General features: G+C 44.7%; 1 protein-coding gene across 9 annotated transcripts in view; it reads left to right on the plus strand.

The window, feature by feature from the left end:
* CUX1 (cut like homeobox 1) overlaps window positions 1–25,733 on the plus strand; it is a 465,511-nt gene that overhangs the window by 250,872 nt on the left and 188,906 nt on the right. The window lies entirely within an intron of this gene.

Below are 25,733 nucleotides of genomic sequence, written 5' to 3' on the forward strand. Positions count from 1 at the left end.
TTGTTGAAGTACTCACGTAATCTCTAGGGGATGACTTCGTAAAAGCAGAGACCCAAATCTCTGGGGCTACAGCATAAAACCCTGCACGTACTGCAGAGAAGATTCAGACCTGATGTGTGTGTGCTGTGTGGAAGTCCCTCATACTGCTCAATGCCACCTTTAAGACTTTAGGAATGGCCCTACTAAGACACCTGGAGTGTCCCGCTCCCCTGCCAGGTCATCCAAGATCAGTGGCCCCTGGACAAGCCCTTCACTTAAGGGTTATGGGCAGAGGGTAACTGATAATCCTTGCAGCTACAACCAAGTATATCAGTTGTTTCTTTTATTTTTTTTTCTAATTTTATTTATTTTTGAGACAGGGTCTCGCTCTGTCGCCCAGGCTGGAGTGCAGTGGCACAATCTCTGCTCACTGCAACCTGCACCTCCCGGGCTCAAGTGATCCTCCCACCTCAACCTCCTAAGTGGCTGGGAGGTACGTGTCACCACACTCAGCTAATTTTTGTATTTTTTGTACAATGAGTGCGATAAGGTCTCACTGTATTGCCCAGGCTGGTCTCGAACTCCTGGGTTCAAGCTATCCTCCCACCTCAGCCTCCTAAAGTGCTGTGAGGTTACAGGCAGGAGCCACCACACCCGGCCCTGTTTCTTCTTTTAGAGGGATTGAAGAATTAAAATTTAAATATGTTCACAAGGCATTCTAAGAGGTGATGGCTTCCGATTCTTTATTCTGGAAAAGTGAGAAGGCATGTAGAGTGCCTTGAACTCTCTGGTCCTGTTTGTGGGTCCTCGATTGCCTTAGAATCTGGAGTAAGGTGATGGACATAACTATGTGGGGCCCAGCTCAGCCCTGGAGAGATGCTGATCAGAAAATTAGGAAAGTCACTTGATGCCTTTCTCTGCCAAGCAAGGAATTGGAATTACCACCACCCTCCCCTCCCCAGCCATTACAGTTGCGCACTTGCCCTTGTTAGCAATTCTCTGAATATCACTGACATCATTAGAGCTACATTAACAGAGCGAGGCAGACTCAGGTCTCCTTTGTACCTGTACTTGTGTTCTGATTCAGGTCCACCACGGGCTTTGCTGTCCCCTCTTGGAGCTGGGATTAATAGAGGTCACACCAAACACGGGATGGCAGAAGGCACTTCGGACAGGGAATGGGGAGACCCAGATTCTCCTTCCCTGGATGACATTCCTTTTCCTCTCTGGACTTCAGTGTTCTCATCTGTAAAATGGAACAGGGTCAGGGAACAGCCTAACTGTAGAGAATGGTTTGCTTTGTTCTAAACGTTTGCTGTCTTAGGAGCTTATCTAGTTAGTAGTTCCGAATTCTAGCCTTTTTCTGTGAGAGTTTGTATCTGACTAGGAGTTCCCTGAAGAACCTGACTGAGCCTCACGAGGAGGCTCCTTTGCGGTAAAATGGATCAGAATGTTACCACTGGAGGGTGTCCAGGTTCTTGGCGTTTTGAGCAATGAATTGGACAAAATGCACAAAGCAAGGAAAGAATGAAGCAACAAAAGCAGATTATTTACTGAAAATGAAAGTACACTCCACAGGGTGAGAGTGGGCTGAGCAGCCACTCAAGGGCCCAGATACAGATTCTTCTCGGGTCCAAATATCCCCTGGAGGTTTCCCTTTGGCAATTGGTGTTCACCCCATGTAAATGAAGTGCTGGCCCGCAATCAGTCTGATCAATTGCAGAAAGCAACCAACCAGAGGCTGAAGTGAAGTTACAAAGGTCACACTCCTATGCAAACATCTTGATTGGTTGTGGAAAGTAACCAATCAGAGGCTAAATTGAAGTTACAAAGTTGCACTTCTATGCAAACGAAGACTTGGCCCTGCAATCAGTCTGATTGGTTGCAACCAATCAGAGGCTGAAGTTACAAAGTTACGCTTCTCTGCAAACATCTGATTGGTTGCAGAAAGCAGCTAATCAGAGGTACTTTCAATTTCCCATCTGCAGGGCAGAAAAGATGGGGATTTGCAAAGGAAGTAGCCGCTGGTCCATTTGTTACTTAGGCGTGGAAAGTGGGGGTTTTTCCTTCGATTTAGTTCTAGGAAGTCAGGGTGAATCGGCCTTTGGTTCCCTGCCTGCAGACCCTATTCTCGGGCCTCAAGAGCACTGTGTCTCAGGCGTCAGCAGCCTGACGGGCATCACTGGCATTTTCTTGTGCGTAAGGTAGTGACTGAGAATTTTCTCTCTGGACTATGTCATGTCCATACTGACGCAGGGATAAAGAATTTACAGAAAAAGTGTGGCCTGGGCCTTGAGAAATTTTATTTTGTGTTTCGAAAGAGTTCATTCTTTGACTTTTTGTTGGTTCCTCGGGCTCAGGAAGGTTCTGCTCCGTTCTATTCCCAGAAGTTCTTGTTACCACTTCTGGGAGCAGGATCCCAGAAGGGGAGAGTTTTGCAGCTGAGAACTTCGTCCAGTTGGTGACTTAGTCGAAAGAAGACTGGCTCACTTCATCTTTGCCAGAGACCCAAAGACTCTTTAGCTGCTGTTTTCTAAATAATATGTAATCTCTTTTCTTTTTTTCTGAGACAGAGTCGCACTCTGTCAAAGAGGCTGGAGTGCAGTGACGTGATCTTGGCTCACTGCAACCTTCACCTCCCAGGTTCAAGCAATTCTCCTGCCTCAGCCTCCCACATAGCTGTGATTACAGGCACCCGTCACCACACCCAGCTAATTTTTGTACTTTAGTAGAGACAGGGTTTCACCATGTTGGCCAGGCTGGTCTCAAGCTCCTGACCTCAGGTGATCCGCCTGCCTCAGCCTCCCAAAGCGCTAGGATTGCAGGCGTCAACCACCATGCCCAGCCTAGCTGCTCTTTTCTAAATAACCCGTAATCTCTTTTCAAAAAGTCAAATTTGTACCTCAATTTTTCCCTAGTGAAATTTTCCAACTGGGCAGTCACTTTAAAACATTGCTAGGTTTATTTCTCTGCAGTTATGTTCTGTGTTAATTTCCCATAGAAAAAAGACCATTTTTCTCATCAACGTTTCCTCTTTACCTGAGCCGACCTTGTCCATGTACATGTACGAATTTTATAGAATTTTCATCATAGCATGCATATATGTTCATATTCTGCCTTTCTCACTCAATATTATGATCATTATTACCGTAAGCATTTTCGTATATTGGTAATATTCTTCACAATTTTTATTTCTGGCTAGAGAATGGAAGTTTGCAGTTTAAATTGATGAATGGTGGGAGCAAAGAATGTTTGATGTTTTCTGTAATACTAAAAGTCAATCAGAATACATCTACATTCCACATAGATCACTTTCACCCACCGCCTCCCAGGTATTTCTTACAAATGCTGTGATCTGCCAGATCTAACAAGTTACTTGCAAAGCAGGAATGGTGCTCGGAGCACTCTCCCTGTGTTTTGAAGTCTGATTATTGCTCAGATGCAGTCATTCTGTGGCTGAGGCTTACAGGAAGGGCCTGGTCAATAGCGATGATGCATTTACTGACAGTCACTCAGTTGAGGGGAGTCGGGGTGCCTTAACTGTCTGCATACTTCAGGCCTTAATCCAGTGGAATCCAGAAACATTAGTAGGGTGCGGTAAGTTCTGCTAGTTGCAAGAGACAGCAACTCACACTGTCACAGGAAAAGGGAGGAAGCCCTTGGGAATAATGCAACAGGCATTCCAGCTATATGCCGCACAGCCCTGCTCCTGGATCACGGGGAGAGCCGCCAAGCTGGCCCCAGGAACAACGGAGCCAGAATCCCACCCAGCCCAGGAGTGACAGGCACCTGACCCATCCAGCTCCCACCTGCTTCCCCTTCCTGAAGTTTTATTTATTTGTGCATTTCCTTGTTGCCTATCTCTGGGTCTCATTAGAGTGACAGCTCCTTGAGGATAGGGCTTTGCATTGTGGCTCTCTGCCCAGTGCCTGGCACGTAACAGGTGGGACATAGTGAATGACTGAAGGAGTCAATGGACCCAAATTCCCGCCACTCCCACTGAGTCCTCAGCAGCGGAGTTCACCAAGGGTTGCACTGTTGACTCTCAGAGCTTTGTCCCTGGTCCAGGTCTCACTCCTGAGTGCCAGCTTGCATATCTGACTGCCGCCTGGACTTTCCCGCTGGGATGGCTGGTGGGCACCCACCTGATGTGTCCGGCAGAAGCCGTCTTCTTACTGCCTTCCTTCTTTTGGCGGGTAGCATCACCTCCCACCTTGCTGCTCATGTTCTGAGCTTTTCGTTTTTCTTGAGACGGGGTCTCACTCTGTCACCTGGGCTTGAGTGCAATGGTGTGATCTCTGCACACTGCAACCTCTGCCTTCTGGGTTCAAGCAATTCTCGTGCCTCAGCCTCCCAAGTAGCTGGGAATACAGGCGTGCGCCACCACACCTGGCTAATTTTTGTATTTTTAGTAGAGATGAGGTTTCACTGTGTTGGCCGGGCTGGTCTCAAACTTCTGACCTCAGCCTCCGAAAGTGCTGGGATTACAGGCATAAGCCACCATGACTGGCCTGTGTTCTGAGCATTTTGTCACCAACTCTGGCCATCCAACCTCTAGGATGTGTCTCAATTCCAGCCACTTCCCTTCATCCAAATTCCTGCCCTACAGTCTGCAGTTCACGTTGACGTGAGTCTAAGTGCTTACAGGGCAGCCAGGCTAATCGTCACCGACCCCTCTGGATTAACCTGTTGAGACGCCACTTCCTGACAGAGAGGCCTTCCTGGCCTCCCCAGCTGGTTTAGGGGACCCTTCCCATGCACACACACACCCTGGCCGGGGACCCTGCCGTTCACTTCATTGTAATTCCTTGGTAACTTTTGGCCGAGAGACTGGTTCAGTGCAGTTTTGTTCCTATTTCCTTTGTATCCACCCCATTGCCTGCCATGTGGCAGAAACTCCATAAATATTGCTAAACGAATGCAGAAATTAATGAATCAAATTATTTCTTCAAAATGCTGAGTGTTTTTTTGGTCTCAGGCTCCTACTGTTCCCACTGAACCACCCTTCCGAGGTTGAAGCTTCCCAGTGAGGGCTAGCACTGCAGAGTGCTAAGACAAGTCAATTGCAGGAGAACAGAATGTATCTTTTATTGAGTTGTAGCAGTTTAATAGCTCTCAGAACTCTTATTTTACTTCGGTGTCACTCTATAAAGATTTACATGCCTGCATAGACATTTATACAGCACTTAGCATTCGGAGTTGCCCAAACCAGCACATGCGCATCTGAGGACTTCGGCTTTGGGGCCGGCCCTTGGTGCCTGGGATCTGTGTTTGGTTTACCAGACGCCCCGCCGGCGCCCCAAGCCCAGCACACAGGGTAGGATCTCCCTCCACCCCAGCTCATCCCCACCATCCCCACCCGCATGCCCCACCATCCCCACCCGCCCACTTCTCCCTCGGTGTTCTGGCTCTTCCCTCTTCTTCATCTTCCACCTTCTGTAATTTCCTTCACATTAAAGACACCAAGGCCGGGCGTGGTGGTTCACGCCTGTAACCCCAGCACTTTGGGAGGCCGAAGCGGGCAGCTCACCTGAGATCAGGGCTTTGCGACTAGCCTGGCCAACATGGTGAAACCTCGTCTCTACTAAAGAAATACAAGACATTAGGTGGGTGCGGTGGTGGGCACCTGTAATCCCAGCTACTTGGGAGGCTGTGGCAGGACAGTCGGTTGAACCCAAGAGGTGGAGGTTGCAGTGAACCGAGACTGTACTACTGCACTCCAGCCTGGGTGACAGAGCAGGATGGTCTAAAAAATAAATAAATAAAATTAAAAAAGAATAAAGACACCAAATAAGCATTTAGCAATACAGTAGCATTGAACCATCATGGTCCTCACGTACCCTCTGAGTAGGTTTGATAGTTCAGACCTTGGTGTTTCTGTTCTTTTCATTTGCCACCAGATTGCTTCTTATTCCTTAGTCAGTTTCGTGAGCATTATCAGACTTATCTTCCTGGGTATTACTCGGGTCAATACCTGAGACCCCAGCACCCCTCATTCCCCCCACCATACCCCCAGGTCAAGAACCAGGCTGAGCCCCAGGGATACAACAGCCAGCTCAGTTCCTGCCCTCAGACTATAGAGCCTGGTGGGAATATGGGCATTAAAAAGTAATTGCGACCGGGTGCAGTGGCTCACACCTGTAATCCCAGCACTTTGGGAGGTTGAGGTGGCTGAATTACCTGCATTACTTGAGCCCAGGGGTTGAAGACCAGCCTGGGCAACACGGTGAAACCCTGTCTCTACAAAAGATACAAAAGTTAGCTGGGCATGGTGGCGTACGCCTGTAGTCCCAGCTGCTCAGGAGGCTGCGGTGGGTGGATCACCTGAGCCCAGGAGGTCAAGGCTGCAGTGAGCCGAGATCGCACCACTGCACTTCAGCCTGGGTGACAGAGTGGGACCCTGTCAAATTAAAAAAAAAAAACAATTAGAAAAAAGAAGAAAAAGTAATTGCACAAATAACTGAATTTTAGGTGCGATAAGCAAAGCCCACTGGGCAATGAGAGTATAGAATAAGGTGAATCAAGCAGGACAGAGACAGCTGCCCTCAGGTGGCACCAACTGAGGCCAGGAGAAGAAGCCACAGGAAGTAGTTTTCTAACCAGAGAAAGCAGCAGCAGGGAGGAGCTGGGACGGGAAGGAGACCAGCAGGTGAGGAGAATGTCGGGTCAATGGGGCTCAGTGAGCAGAAGAGGAAAAGGACCCAGGAGCAGCCAAGCCCTGCAGCAGCCAGATGGAGACACTGAAGTAGTCAGAGGGGCTGTGAATAATGACTCTGGGGATTGGGCGCAGTGGCTGTCTCCTGTAATCACTGTACTTTGGGAGGCTGAGGCAGGAGACGTATTTGAGGCCAGGAGTTCAAGACCAGCCTGGGCAACATAGCAAGAACCCCATCTCTTTAAAAAAAAGAAAAAAAAAAGATAAGTAAAATATGCAGCCTCTGTCTCTAATTCGAGACCAGCCTGGCAACATAGCAAGACCCTCCCATCTCTTTAAGAAAAAAATAAGTAAAATACGCAGCTTCTGTCCCTTGCTGTAATGAAATGAGAAATGTCTCTGCTCTTAAAATGTGACCCTCTCAGATAGCTGGGAATATTCTGGAATGACCGCTTCTAACAGGCTCTTGCATAGCTGGAATTTTACTGAGTTCTGAGCAAAATTATGACAGTATGCATAATTCGTCAGTAATTAACCTTGTGTGGGTGACTTGCTCTTGCTTCTTGATACTTCTCATATTTTTTGTTTTACAATGAGTATGTATTTTATTTCTACAATGGCGGAGAGCATAAATTAGTAAAATATTCAACTTGCAATCTTAGTTTCTGAATAGGCCTTATTAATGTATTGCAGATAAGAACTTAGTCAAGTAGTTGTAGGATAAAACACAAGTGTGACTTTTCTGTTCCAGAAACATCTTAGTAATGGTTTTGGGGTTTTTGTTTGTTTTTTATTTTTTAGCAGCGGGGTCTCTGTTGCCCAACCTGGAGTGTACTGGTGCCATCATAGCTCACTTAACAGCCTCCTGGCTCAAGTGATCCCCGTGCCTCAGCCTCCTGAGTAGCAGGAACTACAGGCACACTCCACCACACCTGGCTAATTTTTAAATTTTTTGTAGAGATGGGGTCTTGCCATGTTGCCGAGGCTAGTCTCAAACTCCTAGGCTCAAGCAATCCTCCCGCCTCGGCCTCCCAAAGTGCTGAGATTACAGGCATGAGCCACTGCACCCAGCCTAGTAATGGTGTATTTTAAAGAGTTCCTAGGTAGAAGAAAAAGACTAGGCACTCCAGAACTTCTGTGCTTTGGTTGCAAAGTTCACTGGAAGCATCTCTTTGCAAGTTGTCCTTGCCTCTGTCTATGACCTGCTATCAGAACCGTATTTTACTGCTTGCTGAGATGCAGTTTAGCTCCTACAGACACAAACCCTTCAAACATAAAGGCAGTGCCTGGAAGGGTTTATTTTAAGATTTAAATCTTAGGAAGCATATTACCAGTGATATAAAATATTCATTGACTCATGAAACACTGCTAGAAGTCGCTGTTTCGTGACTGACTTGTCTCCCTTTATTTCCATAGGTTAACTGGTCTGCCTTTGTGAAAAGTAGATGTAGGTTTTTTGGAAGTCCTGAAAGAGAGCTGGCTGGAAAGAGTGCATTTGTAGGCCATTCCATTTTCAGAGCCTCCTCCCAAATGCCTGTGCTCTGAGGTCCTCCCCCCTCCGGGAGAGGTTTCATTTTGGATGTAGGAAAACCATCTCTCCTGGTGACTATCCTTGTCGGCCTAGCATCTGAGAATCTAGAAATAAAATGGAATGTCATCATTTTTGAGAACTGCTTTTTAATGCTCCTCCAGGAGAATAAAATAGCAATCTGGTTCTTGGTGCCTGCTACTTTCAAGTGAGGACACATTACAGGTTAAAATTAGAAAACACTGTTCTTTTATACTTCTTTCTCCGCTGCCTGCCCCTCACTCAAAGATCCCACATTAAGACTCCTGGAAAAAAAGGTGAAGAAATCGGCCCAGCGTAGTGGCTCACGCCTATCCCAGCACTTTGGGAGGCCGAGGCGGGCCGATCACCTGAGGTCAGGAGTTCAAGACCAGTGTTACAAACATGGTGAAACCCCATCTCTACTAAAAATAGAAAAATTGGTTGAGCGTGGTGGCATGTACCTATAATCTCGGCTACTCAGGGTGCTGAGTCATGAGAATCGCTTGAACCTGGGAGGTGGAGGTGGCAATGAGCCTAGATCATGCCACTGCACTTTAGCCTGGGCAACAGAGTGAGACTCTGTCTCAAAAAAAAAAAAAAAAAAAAAAAAAATGGGCCAGGCGCGGTGGCTCATGCCTGTAATCCCAGCACTTTGGGAGGCCGAGGCGGGCGGATCACGAGGTCAGGAGATCGAGACCATCCTGGCTAACACGGTGAAACCCCGTCTCTACTAAAAATACAAAAAATTAGCTGGGCGCGGTGGCGGGTGCCTATAGTCCCAGCTACTCAGGGAGGCCGAGGCAGGAGAATGGCGTGAACCCAGGAGGCGGAGCTTGCAGTGAGCCGAGATCACGCCACTGCACTCCAGCCTGGGTGACAGAGCGAGACTCTGTCTCAAAAAAAAAAAAAAAAAAGTGACAAAATCTTATGATTTTGTTAGAAATAGCCCCTGGTTTTCATGCCAAGATGTTCATCAATGTGCCACTTGGTAGCCTTCTCTAAGGCGATAGAAATGTGGCCGTTGCAGCCTGATTCTGTATGGTGACTCCAGTCCACGTATTCCAGGTCTCCTGGTGTTGGCAAACAAGACCTGGGACCCAGGGCCCCTCCGAAGAGCTCCCTGTAACTTCAGTAGCGGGAGACGTGCAGGATCCCTTTACAAATCCTCAGTTTGCCTTCATAAAACATTTTCATTCGTGTGATTAAGAAGCAATCACAGGCCCCAAACAAAACAGGACAGAAAGAGGAACTGGGTCTGGAAGAACAAAGCCCTGTGGGTGGCTGATAATGTGCTGACTCCTGTCCAGGATACAGGTCCCTGGCCCCAAGCTGGTCCTGAAACAGCCTCGGGGGAGGAGGCTATATGCTCTGTCCCAGTTACACTCAGGCCCCGGCATTAGGGAAATTGGAAACCAGGCATGGAAGCAGCGTCCCTACCTTCTTCGGCCAGGTTCACAAACCTGGAGCTCAATCCGCCTCTCCATGTAGGACACTGTATGTTTGCAGGCTGAGGAATTGGCCACCACTGTTCTAAAGACAAGCGGCCATGACAATATGGGTGTTAGGCCCGTTGCCGCCAGATTTTGCCGGCTGCCGTCATTCCCAAGGCTTTCCCTTCTCCATCCATCCTCCCCCGGTCCCTTGACACAGCACTAGAGTGAGAACACCCTGGATGTGACTTGGGGACTCCTCCTTGGTGTGCTTGCGTGGAGAGTGGAGAGGTGTGTCGTTTGTGCCCCGCTTTGCGGTGACCAGGGTGGTCCTGGCATGCCGGCTATCTAGACAGCTTTTCATCAGTCGCTCATCAGCATGCTAATTGCCGTATGACTAATTATGCCCTGAATTCCAGTTGATTTTCTTAATGAGACAGCTGGGTTAATTATGTAATCGTATGATTACATTAGCCTAGAGTGCCCTGGCGAAAAGTAGCGTCTGCCGCACTGTGATGTCATCGCAGGGACGGTGCTCACAAGGGGGACATTCATCCTCAGGCTGGTGGCAGGGGACGGCCCCCGTCACCCGCAGAGCGCACTGTGCAAACATGGGCCTCTTGTCTATTAAGATTGGCCTTTTCAGCCCTCACAACCTACAAGAAAAGCAGTTCACCAGCAATCTCCTCGCTGCCCTGCGCCCTCTCCACGCCCCCAGCCAAATCCGAAACCCGCCTGCAGGCCTCTGCAGCTCTTCTGAGATCCAGCCATGTGTCCTTTCTTCTCACAGGGCCTCTGCACCAAGGCTGTTGGGCTTTATCAGGGCACACCAGCACTTCTTTGCAGTGATCCGAACAACTCAAAGCAAGATGTTTGCATTAAAGTTCCAGAGCGACTTAGTTTACGATAACATATAAACAAGCCCTAGACTGGCCCCGACCTTAGATCCCGCTGCGCACCCCAGATATGCTGTTTCATTCCTTCTTTCTGCCCTGATCTTTAACACACATCACATTTACTAAGAAAATACATGACTGATACCTTCTGGTTTCTGGCCACTTTGCTACTCCCCATCACAGCAGAACTCCCCTGGGAGGTGACTGCCTGCTGAATCCACTTCACCTATTTACACTGTTCCTCCTTAGACTTTTGTGGCCTTCTCCTCTTCCTCTGCCAAGGCTCTAAATGTTGGAGTATACCAGGATGTTATTCTTAGCCTTTTCCTTTTCATTTACATTCTCTCCCTAGGTGACTTCTAAAACTCCACATGACCAAAAGAGAATGATCAGTTCCAGCCACATGCTCCCAAGACAGTCAGTGGCATCACCACTCACACAGGTGCTTTGGCCACTGATATGGTTTGGCTCTGTGTTCCCACCCAAATCTCGTCTCAAACTGTAATCTCCACATGTCGAGAGAAGGAGGTGGTTGGATCACGGGGGCAGTTTTCCCCCCGCTGTTCTCATGATAGTGAGTGAGTTCTTGCAAGATCCAATGGTTTTTTTTTTTTTTTTTTTTTTGAGACGGAGTCTGCTCTGTCGCCCAGGCTGGAGTGCAGTGGCGCAATCTCGGCTCACTGCAAGCTCCGCGTCCCGGGTTCACGCCATTCTCCTGCCTCAGCCTCTCCGAGTAGCTGGGACTACAGGCGCCCGCCACCACGCCCGGCTAATTTTTTGTATTTTTTAGTAGAGACGGGGTTTCACCGTGGTCTCGATCTCCTGACCTTGTGATCCGCCCGCCTTGGCCTCCCAAAGTGCTGGGATTACAAGCGTGAGCCACCGCGCCCGGCCAAGATCCAATGGTTTTATAAGTGTTTGGAAGTTCCACCTTCGCTCTTCTCTCTCCTGCCGCTTTGTGAAGAAGGTGCTTGCTTCTCCTTCACCTTCTGCCATGATTGTAAGTTTCCTGAGGCCTCCCCAGCCATGTGGAACTGTGAGTCCATTAAACCTCTTTGCTTTATAAATTACCCAGGCTAAGGTATTTCTTTTTTGTTTTTTTTTTTTTGAGACGGAGTTTCGCCATCGCCCAAGCTGGAGTGCAGTGGCACAATCTCGGTTTGCTGCAAACTCTTCCTCCTGGGTTCAAGCGATTCTCCTGCCTCAGCCCCCCAAGTAGCTGGGATTACAGGCACCTGCCACCATGCCCAGTTAATTTTTGTACTTTTAGTAGAGACAGAGTTTGGCCATGTTGGCCAGGGTGATCTCAATCGCCTGATCTTAGGTGATCCACCCGCCTCAGCCTCCCAAAGTGTTGGGATTACAGGCATGAGCCACCACGCCTGGCCCAAGTATTTGTTTATAGCAGTGTGAAAATGGACTAATACAGCCACAATGCACAACTCAGCCTGGGTTCCCTTCTTTCTTTCACACCCAATAGCCAGGCTGTCAGTAAGTCCTAGTGAGCCAGCAGCCTCCAGAATATATCCCAAATTTGGCCACTTAACCCATCAGCCATTGCCACCTAATCCAAGCCACCAGTCTCTGTCACCTCACTGCACTCACACCTCCACCTAATGTCCTTTGCACAGCAGACGAGTCTAAGTCAGCGGTCTCCAAACTACTTTTGCTCATGCACCTCAAGAGTAACAAAGTTTGAATTGGGCCAGGCATGGTGGCTTACTGCTGTAATCCCACCACTTTGGGAGGCTGAGGCAGGCAGATCACCTGAGGTCAGGAGTTTGAGACCAGCCTGGCCAACGTGGTGAAACCCCGTCTCTACTAAAAATACAAAAATTAGCCGGTGTAATGACAGGTGCCTATAATCCCAGCTACACAGGAGGCTGAGGCAGGAGAATTACTTGAACCCAGGAGGTACAGTGAGCCAAGATCACGCCACGGCACTCCAGCCTGGGCAACGGAGCGAGACTCTGTCTAAAAATAAATACATACATACACACATACAATGAAATGCACTCATTTCGAGTGTGCAGTAGATAGCGTGGCCACCTTCACAGTCAAGATCTAGAACATTTCTGTCACCTCAAAAGTTCCCTTCTGATCCCAGTACCCAGCAACTGCTGTTCTGCTCTTTGTCACTTCTGGAGTTGTATAGAAGTGGAATCATTTGGTCTGTGGTCCTACATCTGGCCTCTTTCACTCAGCGCAGTGTTTTGGGATTCATCTAAGTTACTGGTATCATTAGTCCTTTCCTTTTTATTGATGAATGATATTCCACTGTGTGGATATATACTAATTTGTTTATCCAACAGGTATGTTGACAGACATTTGGTTGTTTGTGGCTATTATGAATCAGTCTATAAACATTCATGGAGAAATTGTTACGTAGGCATACGTTTTTATTTCCCTTAGGCAAATACTTAGGATGAGGGTCAGGGTACCTGTACATTTTACCTGATAAGAAATGCCAAGCTGCTTTTCAACGTAGATGATCTTTTTTTATTAATTTTTTTTATTTTCTTTTCCTCAGGATAGCAAAGTTACAGTTGTATTATTTTATCCCCTCATAAGAAATTGAGAGGAGTTCCAGTTGCTCCATGTCTTCTGTTTCATTGGTTGTTTTCTAATTTTAGACATTCCTAGTGAATGCGTAATGTATTTCGCTACGATTTTAGTTTGCATTTTCCTGATGATTAATGATGCGGGATATTTTTTCATGTGCATTTTTGCTTTCATAGATTTGTATTTATAAAGGTTTCAATCCCTTGCACATTTGAATTTTGGAGACAGGGTCTTGCTCTGTTGCCCAGGCTGGCGTGTAGTGATGCAGTCATAGCTCACTGCAGCCTCAGTCTTCCAGGCTCAAGCGATCCTCCCACCTCAGTCTCTCAAGTAGCTGGGGCTACAGGCATGTGCCACCACACCTGATTAATTTTTTATTTTTTCTAGACATGAGGTCTAGCTATGTTGCCCAGGCTGGTCTCAAACTCCTGGGCTCAAGCAGTCCTTCCACCTTGGCCTCACGAAGTGCTGGGATTATGGGCATGAGCCACTGCGCCTGGCTTCTATATATGTTTTAGATTCAGCTTGTCAGTTTTTACAAAGGAGCTTTCTGTGATTTTGATTAGGATTCCACTGTATTTGTAGATCAATTTGAGGAAAATTGACAACACTATTTATTCTTCCAGTCTAACCATAATATATTTATTTAGTTTATCTTTAATTTCTCTGAGCAGTATTTTACAGTTTTGATGTATAAACCTGGCACAGATTATGTTCAGTTTATTTCTAAGTTTAAGTCATGTTTTTGAATATTAAAGGGTAGTTTCTTTTTTAAAAAAATCTACAATCTGTTTATTTTATTATTATTATTTATTTATTTTTTTTTAATCTCGCTTCATCACCAAGGCTGGAGTAAAGTGACGCAATCTCAGCTCAGTGCAACCTCCGCCTCCCAGGTTCAAGCAATTCTCCTGCCTCAGCCTCCCGAATAGCTGGGACTACAAGGTGCCTGCCACCACACCCGGCTAATTTTTGTATTTTTAGTAGAGACAGGGTTTCACCATGTTGGCCAGGCTGGCCTCAAACTCCTGACTTCAAGTGATCTGCCCGCCTCAGCCTCCCAAAGTGCTGGGATTACAGGTGCGAGATTAAAGTTTATTTTCTTTGTAAATTTATTTTCCAATTGTTTGTTGCTTTTATGTAGAAATATAATGAATTTCATATATTATACAATTTTTACATTTTAACAAATAATAAAATTAAATATATATTTTATATCATATAATTTTTATATAATAATAATATAGGTGACCTCTTAATGCTCACCTATTAGCTCTAGAAATTTTTTTGAAGTTTTCTTGAATTGTCCACATGCCCTTGAAGACAATATATACTTTTTTTTTTTTTGGAGACAGAGTCTCGCTCTGTCGCCCAGGCTGGAGTGCGGTGGCACAATCTTGGCTCAGTGCAACCTCCGCCTCTTGGGTTCAAGCAATTCCCTGCCTCAGCCTCCCAAGTGGCTGGGATTACAGGTGCCCACCACCACGCCCGGCTAATTTTTTTGGATTTTTAGTAGAGACGGGGTTTCACCATCTCGGCCAGGCTGTTCTTGAACTCCTGACCTCGTGATCCACCCGCCATGGCTTCCCAAAGTGCTGGGATTACAGGTGTGAGCCAATGCAGCTGGCCACATTATATACTTTATAGATGTTGGATGGAATGTTCTATAAACATCAGTTAGGTCAAGTTGGTTGATAGCGTTGTTCATGTTTCCTGTATCCATACTGATTTCCGATCTATAACACTGTATATTTATTTTCTTTGCTTTTTTTTTTTTTTTTTTTTGGCATTAGCTACCTGTATATAATGTTGACTAGAAGTAGAGAAAGCAGACATCCTTGCATTGGACCCAACAATAGGGAAAAGCATTCAGACTTTGATAGTTAAGTATAGTATTAACTGTAGATTTTTTTGTAGATGCCATTTATAAGATGGAAATTCTCTCCTATTCCTAGTTTGCAGAGAATTTCTGTCATAAATGGTATTGAATTTTCTCAGATTGTTTTCGGCATCTATTGAGATGATCATATGATTTTCCTCCTTTATTCTCTTAACATGGTAAAATAATTTGATTCTCAAATGTTAAACAAATCTTGCATTCCTAGGATAAATCTTACTTAGCTATGCATTTTATGCATATTATGCATTTTACAGTATATTTTGTGCATTTTAAAATTTGCTGGATTCAATTTGCTACTGTTTTACTAAGGACTTTTGCCTTTAAATTTATGAGGAACGATATGGTTTGGCTTTGTCCCCATGCTATCTCATCTTGAATTGTAGTTTCCATAAAACCCACATGTCGTGGGAGGGACCAGTGGGAGGTAATTGAATCATGGGGGTGGTTACCCCCATGCTGTTCTTGGGATAGTGAGTGAGTTCTCACAAGATCTGATGGTTTTATAAGAAGCTTTTCCCGCTTTGCTTGGCACTCCTTCCTGCTGCCATGTGAGGAAGGACATGTTTGCTTCCGCCGTGACTGTAAGTTTCCTGAGGTCTCCTCAGCCATGCTAAACTGTGAGTCAATTAAACCTCTTTCTTTATAAATTACCCAGTCTAGGGTATGTCTGTATTAGCAGTATGAGAGCAGACTAATACAGAAATATAGAACTATAGTTTTCTGGTTTTTTTCCTTTGAATATCTGTATAGGGTTTTCACTTTAAGGTTGTACTGGTCTTGTAAAATAAGTTAGAAAGTGCTCCCCCTTTCCTCTATTTGCTGAAAGAGTTTGTGTAAGATTGCAGTTATTTTTTCTTAAAACGTAATCCATCAGTGTTGCCATCCAGGCCTGGAATTTTCTTTATGGCAAGTTTTTAAATTACAAATTAACTTCTTTAACAGATGCAAGGCTATTAAGATTTTTAAATTTCTTCTTGAGTCAGTTTTGGTAATTTGGAATTTTTAAAGGAATGATCCATTTTATCTAAATTATCAAATTTGTTGGCATAATATTGTACATAATATTTTATTATCTTTTAAATATCCATAGGATGTGTAGTGATGTCCTTTCTTATATTTCCTGACATTAGAATTTGTGAATACTCCCCCCAGGCTTTTTTCCTTGATTAGTCTGGCTAGAGACTTATCAATTTTAAAGTTATTTAAAAATAGAACCAGCTTTTGTTTGCATTGATTTTTCTCTTTTTTTTCCTTGTTTTCAGTTTTGTTGCTTTCTGTTCTTATTAGCTACCTTCTACTTACTTTGGGTTTAATTTGCTCTTCTTTATGAGTTTTACTAAGTGGGCATTGTTTTATTTCATTGTGGTCAGAGTACATGTTTGTATGATTTCTGTTCTTTTGAATTTTTCAAAAGTTGTTTTATCATCCTGTACATCGATGAATGTTCCACATGTACTTAAAGAGAATGTGTATTCTGTAGTTGTTTGAATGGCATGTTCTAGAAAAGTGAGATCTGTTTAGTTAGTGGTGTTCTTCAAGTCTCTTATATCCATATTGATTATATAAAAATCATAATATTAATTAATGTGAATGGCTTTTTTTGTTGTTGTTGTTTTTTTGAGACACAGTCTCGCTCTGTCACCCAGGGTGGAGTGCAGTGGTGCGACCTCGGCTCACCGCAACCTCTGCCTCCCGGGTTTATGCGATTCTCCTGAATGTGGATGGCGTTTTGAAATCTAATTATTATTTTGGATTTTTCTTTTTTCTTTCAGTTCTGTCAGTTTTTGATTTGCATAATGTGCGGTTTTGTTTTGGGGCAAATATACATTTAAGATTATTATATCGTCTCAATTGTTTGATTCTTTTAAGTTTATTCAATGATCTTCATTATTCCTGGAAATACTCCATATCATAATGTATTCTTTTTCTGATTTTAATATAACCACTCTGGCTTTCTTTTGATGAGCGTTTTTATGTTATATATTTTTTCTATCCTTTTACTATTAACCTATCTGTATCTTTAAGTTGTGTAAATAGCTACATCTTGCTTTTTTATCCATTCTGTCTGCCTCTTAACTGGAATGTTAGATCATTTACATTTAATGTAATTATGGATAAAGTTGGATTGAAGTCTACCACCTTGCTTTTTCTAGTTGTCTTGCCTGTTTTTTATATTTTTCCTGCTTTCTTTTGATTAACTGATTTTTTTATGATTTTATCTCCCCAATTATCTTATTAGCTATAACTCTTATTTTCTTAAGGGTTACTTTAAAATGAAAAGTAAGCCGGCCGTGGTGGCTCACACCTGTAATCCCAGCACTTTGGGAGGCCAAGGCGGGCGGATCACCTGAGGTCAGGAGTTTTAGACCAGCCTGACCAACATGGAGAAACCCTGTCTCTACTAAAAATACAAAATTAGCTAGGCATGGTGGCACATGCCTGTAATCCTAGCTACTCAGGAGGCTGAGGCAGGAAAATCTCTCAAACGGGAGACGAAAGTTGCGGTGGGCTGAGATCGTGTCATTGCATTCCAGCCTGGGCAACAAGAGCAAAACTCCATCTCAAAAGTGAAAAGTAACCATCTTTAACTTATCATTTTATACCTTCAGATAATATACCATTTCACATACAATATAAGAATCTTATAATACATTGTCACTTTCTCACTCTTGTTCTTTGTGCATTTTTACTGATTTTACTTCTACCTATATTATAATGCTATAATACGTGGTTACTATTTTTTCTTTAAACAGTTATCTTTTAAAGAAATTAAAAATGAAATTATAATATTTTATTTTTACTCATCTATTTACCATTTCCAGTGTGGTTTATTCCTTTGTGTGGATTCAAGTATGCACATGAAATCATTTTCTTTTGGTCTATAGAATCTCCTTTTAACATTTTTTATGATATAGGCACATTGGCAATGAATTCTTTAGCTTTCATGCATCTGGGGAAAAAAATACCTTGATCTCACCCCCCCTTTTTTTTTTGAGATGGAGTCTTGCTCTGTCACCCAGGCTGGAGTGCAATGGTGTGATCTCAGCTCACTGCAACCTCTGCCTCCTGGGTTCAAGTGATTCTCCTGACTCAGCCTCCCCAGTAACTGGGATTACAGGTGTGTGCCACCATACCTGGCTAATTTTTGTATTTTTAGTAGAGACGGGGTTTCTCCATGTTGGCCAGGTTGGTTTCAAACTCCTGACCTCAGGTGATCCACCTGCCTTGGCTTCTCAAAGTGCTGGGATTACAAGCGTGAGCCACCGCGTCCAGCCACCTTCATTTTTAAAGAGTATTTTTTGTCAGGTATAAAACAGTTCCTTGGGTCTACCAGTCATGGTGGCTTATGCCTGTAATCCCGACACTTTGGGAGGCTGAGGCAGACAGATCACTTGAGGTCTGGAGCTGGAGACCAGCCTGGCCAATACGGTTAAAGCCCTGTCTCTACTAGAAAAACAAAAATTAGCTGGGCGTGATGGTGCACACCTGTAATCCCAGCTACTCAGGAGGCTGAGGCAGGAGATTCTCTTGAATCCAGGAAGAAGCAGAGGTTACAGTGAGCTGAGATCATGCCGCTGCACTCCAGCCTGGGTGACAGAGCAAGACTCTATCTCAAAAAATAAATAAAATAAATAAAATGAAATAGTTTGTTGGTGGTTTGGGTTTTGGTTTTTTCTCTCTCTGGACTGTTTCTGAGACAGGAGATCTCTAGTAATTCATATATATTTTTTAACCTATATACAATTGATCTTTTTCTCTCTACCATTTAAGATTTTCCTTTTCTAATTTTGATTTCAAAAACTGTCTTAACGCTTACTGGTGTTCTTTGGGTTTATCCTGCATGGAGTTTGTAGAGTTTCTTGAATTTTTAGGTTTATAGCTTTTATGAAGGTTGGAACATTTTGCCACTGTTTCTTCAAATACACCCTTTCCCCCTTCCTGGGAAATGTATGTTTGGTTGCTTAATTTTGTTTCATAGGTTGCCAAGGGTTTACTAACTTTTTTTTCAATCTTTCTCTCTGTGTATCTCTGTTTGGTTTGTTTCTGTGACTATATCTTTAAATTCACTGATCTTTTTCTTTCACTGTATCTAATCTATTGTTCAGCCAGTCACGTGAATTTTTTTCATTTCACGTATTTTAAGCTTCAGAATTCGATTTGATTCTTTGTTTTCTGTTCCTCTCTGTATTGTATTCATATTTTTCTTTAAATCCTTGGACATGCTCATAATGGATGTTCTAGTCTGCTTCCATTATCTGTTGTCATTTCTGGTTCTGCTTTTATGAAGTGATTTTTCCCCGATCATCCTGCTGCTTTGCATGTCTAGTAATTTTCTATTGAATGTTAGACATCATGAGCTTTAACTGAATTTTGTTGTCTTCTTTAAGTTTGGGCAGGCAGTTAAGTTACTTGCAGGTCAGTTTGATCATCCTGAGACTTGTTTGTAGCTTTTTGGAGTGGATATGGGCAAGACTTCAAGATTAGCCCTCCACTCAGGTGTGACACTTCCAGTGTCTTTACTCTTCAACAAGTCCTTGCTCTTCAACAAGTGTGTCCTCTCTGGCTGGTTGCACTTGGAAAGTCTTCCAGCCCTCAAACTGTGGGGGGTTTTCAGCTCAGACTTTCCTTTCTATTCTTGCCTGGCCTTAGGAGTTTCACGCTGTGCATAGGCACTTTAGCTCTTGGCAACAGATCACCTCTCTGCAGATTTCTGTAGCTCTTGTCCCTCCTTTTCAGCGTTCTGCCTTGCAAATTCCAATTGCTGCAGCCACCCAGTCTTCTGATGTGTGTCCTTCAATGGATAGGGAGACCATCACACTCTGGGTTTTTTCTTCATTGTGATGCAATCCAGAGAGTTCTTCCTGCCAGGAAGGGTAACATAGGGCTCATCGCATTTGCTTCCCTTCCTTCAGGGAAGTCTTGTTCCACCAGTTGTCGAGCGTCTGTAAATAGTTGTTTCATTGACTTTGCCTAGTTTTCTAGTTGTTTATGACCAGAGGGCAAGTTGAGTATCAGTAGATCTGTCATGGCCAGAAGCAGAGACTCCAAGTTCTGTTAATTTTGATTTTTGTTTTTCATGGAAATGGCTGGACAAAATAACTTACAAAGATAAATAGATTCAAACCAAAGAAACACATTATTGGCTATCTTTACAAAAATAGGATTCATATTTATGAAATCTAGGTATAGGTTGAGTGTCTTTTATCCAAAATGCTTGGGATCAGAGTGTTTTGGATTTGGGATTTTTGAATTAGGGATACTCAGCTTGTACTAATTATGAGAAGGTATTTGTTGAAACTCAGCTAGTCAATTTTCATTTTCCATGATACTCTTTTTTTTTTTTTTTTTTTTTTTGAGATGGAGTCTTGCTCTGTTGCCCAGGCTGGAGTGCAGTGGTGCAATCTCAGCTCACTGCAAGCTCCACCTCCCAGGTTCATGCCATTCACCTGCCTCAGCCTCCCAAGTAGCTGGGACTACAGGCACCCACCACCACACCCAGCTAATATTTCTGTATTTTCAGTAGAAACAAGGTTTCACTGTGTTAGCCAGGACGGTCTCGATCTCCTGACCTCATGATCTGTCCGCCTCAGCCTCCCAAAGTGTCGGGATTACAGGCATGAGCCACTGCACCCAGCCTCTTTTTTTTTTTCTAGCTTTTCAGAAGATTCTGCATTTCTTATATTCATTAACAAATGATTTGAAACTTCTTTTGGCAAATGTTTACTCATATTTGAGTTGGTAAATAATAGTAGATAATATCGATAGTAGATAAATATATTTAACTTATAATAATAGTAGATAATATTTAACTCTGTGTGTGGCAATTTTCTTAATTTAATCCGTGCGGCAGCACCATGACATAGGCACAGTTACTACGCCCAATTTATAGATGAAGAAACTAAGGCACAGAGGGGTTAAGTAACTTGTCCAAGATTGCACAACCAGTAAATGTGAGTGAGGAGCATTTGCACTGCCGAGCATGGAGAGGAGAGGCACAGGGAGTGAGGGGAATGGGTCCTAGAGACAAAGGGACAGGGAAGGCCTCTGAAGAAGTGAGCGGGGATGAAGATCTGGATGGTAATGCGAGGCACTGCAAAGGATTCACCCCAGGCAGAGACAGCGCCCAGTGAAAGGTCCTGTGGTAGCTGTGAACAGGGCATGGTCAAGGCATAGTGAGAAGCCAGTGTGGTCCCAGGGAAGGAGAGGGAGAACAGGAAGAGAAAAGAGATCAGGGAGAGGGAGGCTGCGCACAAGGATTTTAAGACCAGCCTGGGCAATGGGGTGTGAATCCCTGTCTGTACTAAAAATACAAAGTTATCCTGGCATGGTGGTGTGTGCCTGTAATCTCAGATACTTGGGAGGCTGAGGCAGGAGAATTGCTTGAACCCGGGAGGCAGAGGATGCAGTGAGCCAAGATAGCACCACTGCACTACAGCCTGGGCAACACAGTGAGACTCCGTCTCAAAAAAAAAAAAAAAAAAAAAAAAAAGAAAAGAAAAAAAGAACTCCTTTTCCCAGTTTCTCCAGGAGCACTCTCCACTCATATGGTCTCCGGCCTTGCGTTTGTCATTTACACGCATGGCTTATCTCTGCTATGAGGCTGAGCCTTTCCCAGAGCAGCTAGTTGTCAGTTGCTTAGGAAATATTTGTTAAATTAGTACTGAAAGAGATTTTCTTTGGCTGCTGGTTAAGAAAACAGAAACTTTTTTTTTTTTTTTTTTTCTGAGACAGGGTCTCACTCTGTCCCCCAGGCTGGAGTGAGACCCTATCTCTTAAAAAAAAAAAAAAAGTCATAGCTCTCTGCAACCTCCACCTCCCAGGCTCAAGCAATCCTCCTACCTTAGCCTCCCGAGGAGCTGGGTCTACAGGCGTGCACCACCATGCCCAGCTAATTTTTGTATTTTTTCTGGAGATAGGGTCTCACTTATGTTGTCCAGGCTGGCCTCAAACTCCTGGGCTCAAACAATCTTCCCTCCTCGGCCTCCCAAAGTGCTGAGATTACAGGTGTGAGCCACTGGGCCCGGCCAGTAAGCAGAAATCATACTGAGAATTTTTCATACTCGTTTGCCTGGCCGACTTCTTTCTTTCTTCCTTCCCTCCCTGGGTGAGATGCATCCACCCCATACATTGCAGAGCGGGCTCTGCCAGCCTCTGACTGCGATGGCTGGAATTAACGAGGTAATGTTGCGTGCACTTAGGAAAAGGTGCTGAATATGTACAGTATTGTTGTTTGTAATAATTATGTTCCTTGAGCCCTATGTTGCATAACAAGCTATATAATACCTCCAAGATTGCTTTAGGAATTAAGTATCAGATGATTGTAAAACACTTTACAAGATTGTCGCATTGGGTGGGTGGAGCTGGCAGGAAAGTGTGTTGAATCGGAGGAGGAGGCTGGGAAGACAGGGGTTACCGGATTCTGTGTGTTCCTGTTTTATATATGGGTGTGTCCTCTTCGCCTCCTCCAGACAATTCCCTAATTGAGCTGCTAAGATAGGAGGCATCTGACATTCGCATAAGACCTGACAATCCTTGTGTGGGGTTTAAATGGCATTGGAAATCATTAACGAGACAAAAAGCTATGATTTCCGTAGATTAACACACAGGTTGGGTTTTGGCATGCCAAAATTCATTGTTTTGGTCTTTAGCCCAAACATGCTAGAGTTATTATATTGTCATGCGGTAATTATCTGTTCCTTTAATACAAGTAATAAAAATTAAGCCTAAGAAGTTCTTTAGCAATGCCTCTTACATATCCCAAAACAATATTCAAATGCTGTAGGCATTTAGCCATTCAGCTGTACTGTAGTAAAGTTTGGAGTTTAATGTACAGAGATGTTTGAACATTTAGCTCATCCTTTAGTCTGTGACCAGCTTTGCTACGTAGGCATTAACATTTAATAGTGTCAGACTAAATATATATGCCGTAATGAATGATTATGAGATTGCCTGAATTTTCATTTACAGTATAAGGCTCTGAAAATTGGTGTAAAGGTCTGGTTCCTCCTCACTTGATAATGTGTGTGTCATTTTCATATGTCACCGAATTCCTTGCTTAACCGCATGGGAGAAGCTATTTTTTAATTTGAAGCAGATACAGTGGAGTCCTGGCCTTTTGAAAAGAATGAACTGGAAATGTTGTTGACAGAACTTTTAGGGAGGGCAGGCAGTATACTAGGTTTGTTCTTTAAAGATATAATTTGCTGGCACTTGTGCTAGAAACCCTACATGAGCAACTCTTAATAGAATTTTACACGTGATCAAAGGTTCCTCTCTTTACCTCCTCTTCTCTGACCTCTATGTCAAGTTTAAATCGTGGTTCTGTACAAAGGAGGCTGTGAACGGGCTGTTCACTTTCTTGATACCATTTCCCAGCACAAGGCTGTGAAGGTGGGGAAGAGGGGCAGACTGAGAAGGTGAAGGTATCCAGAGAAGTTACGGAAATTTTTTTTACAAACAGCACCTGGAATGTTTTCAGGAATTCTGTTTTTTGTGTGTTATCACGACTCCTGCTTACAAAGAACCATCTCCCCAAGATAGCTCTGGGTTTTTTTTTTTTTTTTTTTTTTTCCGAGACAGGATTTCGCTCTGCTGCCCAGGCTGGAGTGCGGTGGCTCAATCACAGCTCAGTGCAACCTTGACCTCAAGGGCTCAAGTGATTCTCCTGCCTTAGCCCCCGTAGTAGCTGGGACTACAGGTGTACGCCACCATGCCTGGCTAGTTTTTTGGTTTGTGTTTTTGTTTTGTAGAGACAGGCTTTCACCATGTTGCCCAGGCTGGTCTCGAACTCCTGAGCTCAAGCGATCCGGCCACCTTTGGCTTTCCAAAGTGCTGGGATTACAGGCATGAGCCACTGCAGCCGGCCTCCAAAAGAGCTTTTGGAGTCAAATTTAACATAAATATTTTGATGCTGATTAAAATAATAATGAAAAGCCATACACCAGAAAGAGATGCAATTATAGGCTGTGTGTACGTGCAGAGTAAGTGCCCAGCACCAGGGATTCTGCATGATGGACTGTGTTGCTGTGAAACCCCAGCACCCAGGATCTGCTGACGTTGAGCCCAACATATCCCAGTGCCTGCCTTTTGTAAACTCTGCAAAGACGCTGGCATCCTAAAGAGTCCCTGGCTCCCGCTGGATACGTTAACCGAGGCATGGTAGACCTGGCCCTCGATTCCAGGAACCTAGGGTGGTCTGAAAAATTAACGACTCTGGCATTTGAAAATTAAGTGAGCTCTTGAATATATACTCTTGTTGATCCACTGGGCATGGTGTTTGGCATTCTTCGACTGGAGACTAAATCTCTGCAGCCATCTCACAAGTGACGCTGGCGCCCATACCAGAAATATATTCAATAATCTTTCTAAGCCCTGTGGACTTGGGTATTCTTCCACTCTGACGGAGCCCAAGAATTCCAAAGGAAGTGTGCCCCGAGTACCCAGCAGGCGGAATATAATTGCCTCTTAGGCAGCAGAAGGAAAACTAAAGATCGCATTGATGTGGAAGAACATTTAAGGTCTCTCCATCCTGTGCTGAATTCACAGTAAAGGCGAGAGCCATGAGTTTGTACTGTAAATTCCAGATCTGTGACTTCTGACTTTGGATTACAATCCAGTTTTCTGGAAGTGGATCTGATGGCAGATGTGACCTTGAATTGGCCGCAAGACCCCAGCTCTGGCCTGGCTGCCATTCAGCTCGCGCTGCTCTGCACTTTGTTATCATCAGGAGTGTGGTGGCCTCCTGGCCAGCTGGCCTACGACAGGGCCATGCCAGGTCAGCAGCTGTGCCTCTGCAGGGGTCTCCAGCCTTGGGACCTGCAGCCACTAACCCCTGACTCTTCTGAACACACTTCATTAGTGAAGGAGGATCGTAATGGAAAATGGTCATGTCGTGAAATGGGGTGGCTTCTTATAAAGCCTAAGTGTTTCTTTCCTCTGCTTCACCAAGTGACCTACCTTGTTGTAAAGAATGGTCACTCAGGCCAGGCACGGTGGCTCACGCTTGTAATCCCAGCACTTTGGGAGGCCGAGGCGGGCGGATCACGAGGTCAGGAGATCGAGACCATCCTGGCTAACACGGTGAAACCCCGTCTCTACTAAAAATACAAAAAATTAGCTGGGCGCCTGTAGTCCTAGCTACTCGGGGAGGCCGAGGCAGGAGAATGGCGTGAACCTGGGAGGCGGAGCTTGCAGTGAGCCGAGATTGCGCCACTGCACTCCAGCCTGGGTGACAGAGCAAGACTCCGTCTCAAAAAAAAAAAAAAAGAATGGTCACTCAGGGCTGGGTGGGGTGGCTCACGCCTGTAATCCTTTGGGAGGCTGAGGTGGTCAGATCCCTTGAGTCCAGGAGTTTGAGACTGGCCTAGGCAACATAGGAAGACCCTATCTTTACCAAAAAATACAAAAATTAGCCCAGCGTGCTTGTGCATGCCTGTAGTCCCAGCTACTTGGGAGGCTGAGGTGGGAGGATCGCTTGAGCCCAGGAGGTGGAGGCTGCAGTGAGCCATGATCATGCCTCTACACTCTAGCCTGGGCGACAGAGTGAGACCCTGTCTTAAACAAAAAAGCATGGTCACTTGGAGTTAACAGACTTAGGTGTGCATTCTCCATGCCAACCAACTAGCTGGGTGACCTCAGGTGAGTCACTCCGCTTCCCTGGGCTTTAGTTTCTGAGGCCTCTTTCTCGAGATCATTGTAAGGCTCAAAAGACAAAATCTCCATAAAGTGTCCCGTGAACTGTGTGGCGTTCTCAGGCATCAGG

This window comes from Symphalangus syndactylus, chromosome 9 (genome assembly GCF_028878055.3).
Source record: "Symphalangus syndactylus isolate Jambi chromosome 9, NHGRI_mSymSyn1-v2.1_pri, whole genome shotgun sequence".
NCBI classification, from domain to species: domain Eukaryota; kingdom Metazoa; phylum Chordata; class Mammalia; order Primates; family Hylobatidae; genus Symphalangus; species Symphalangus syndactylus.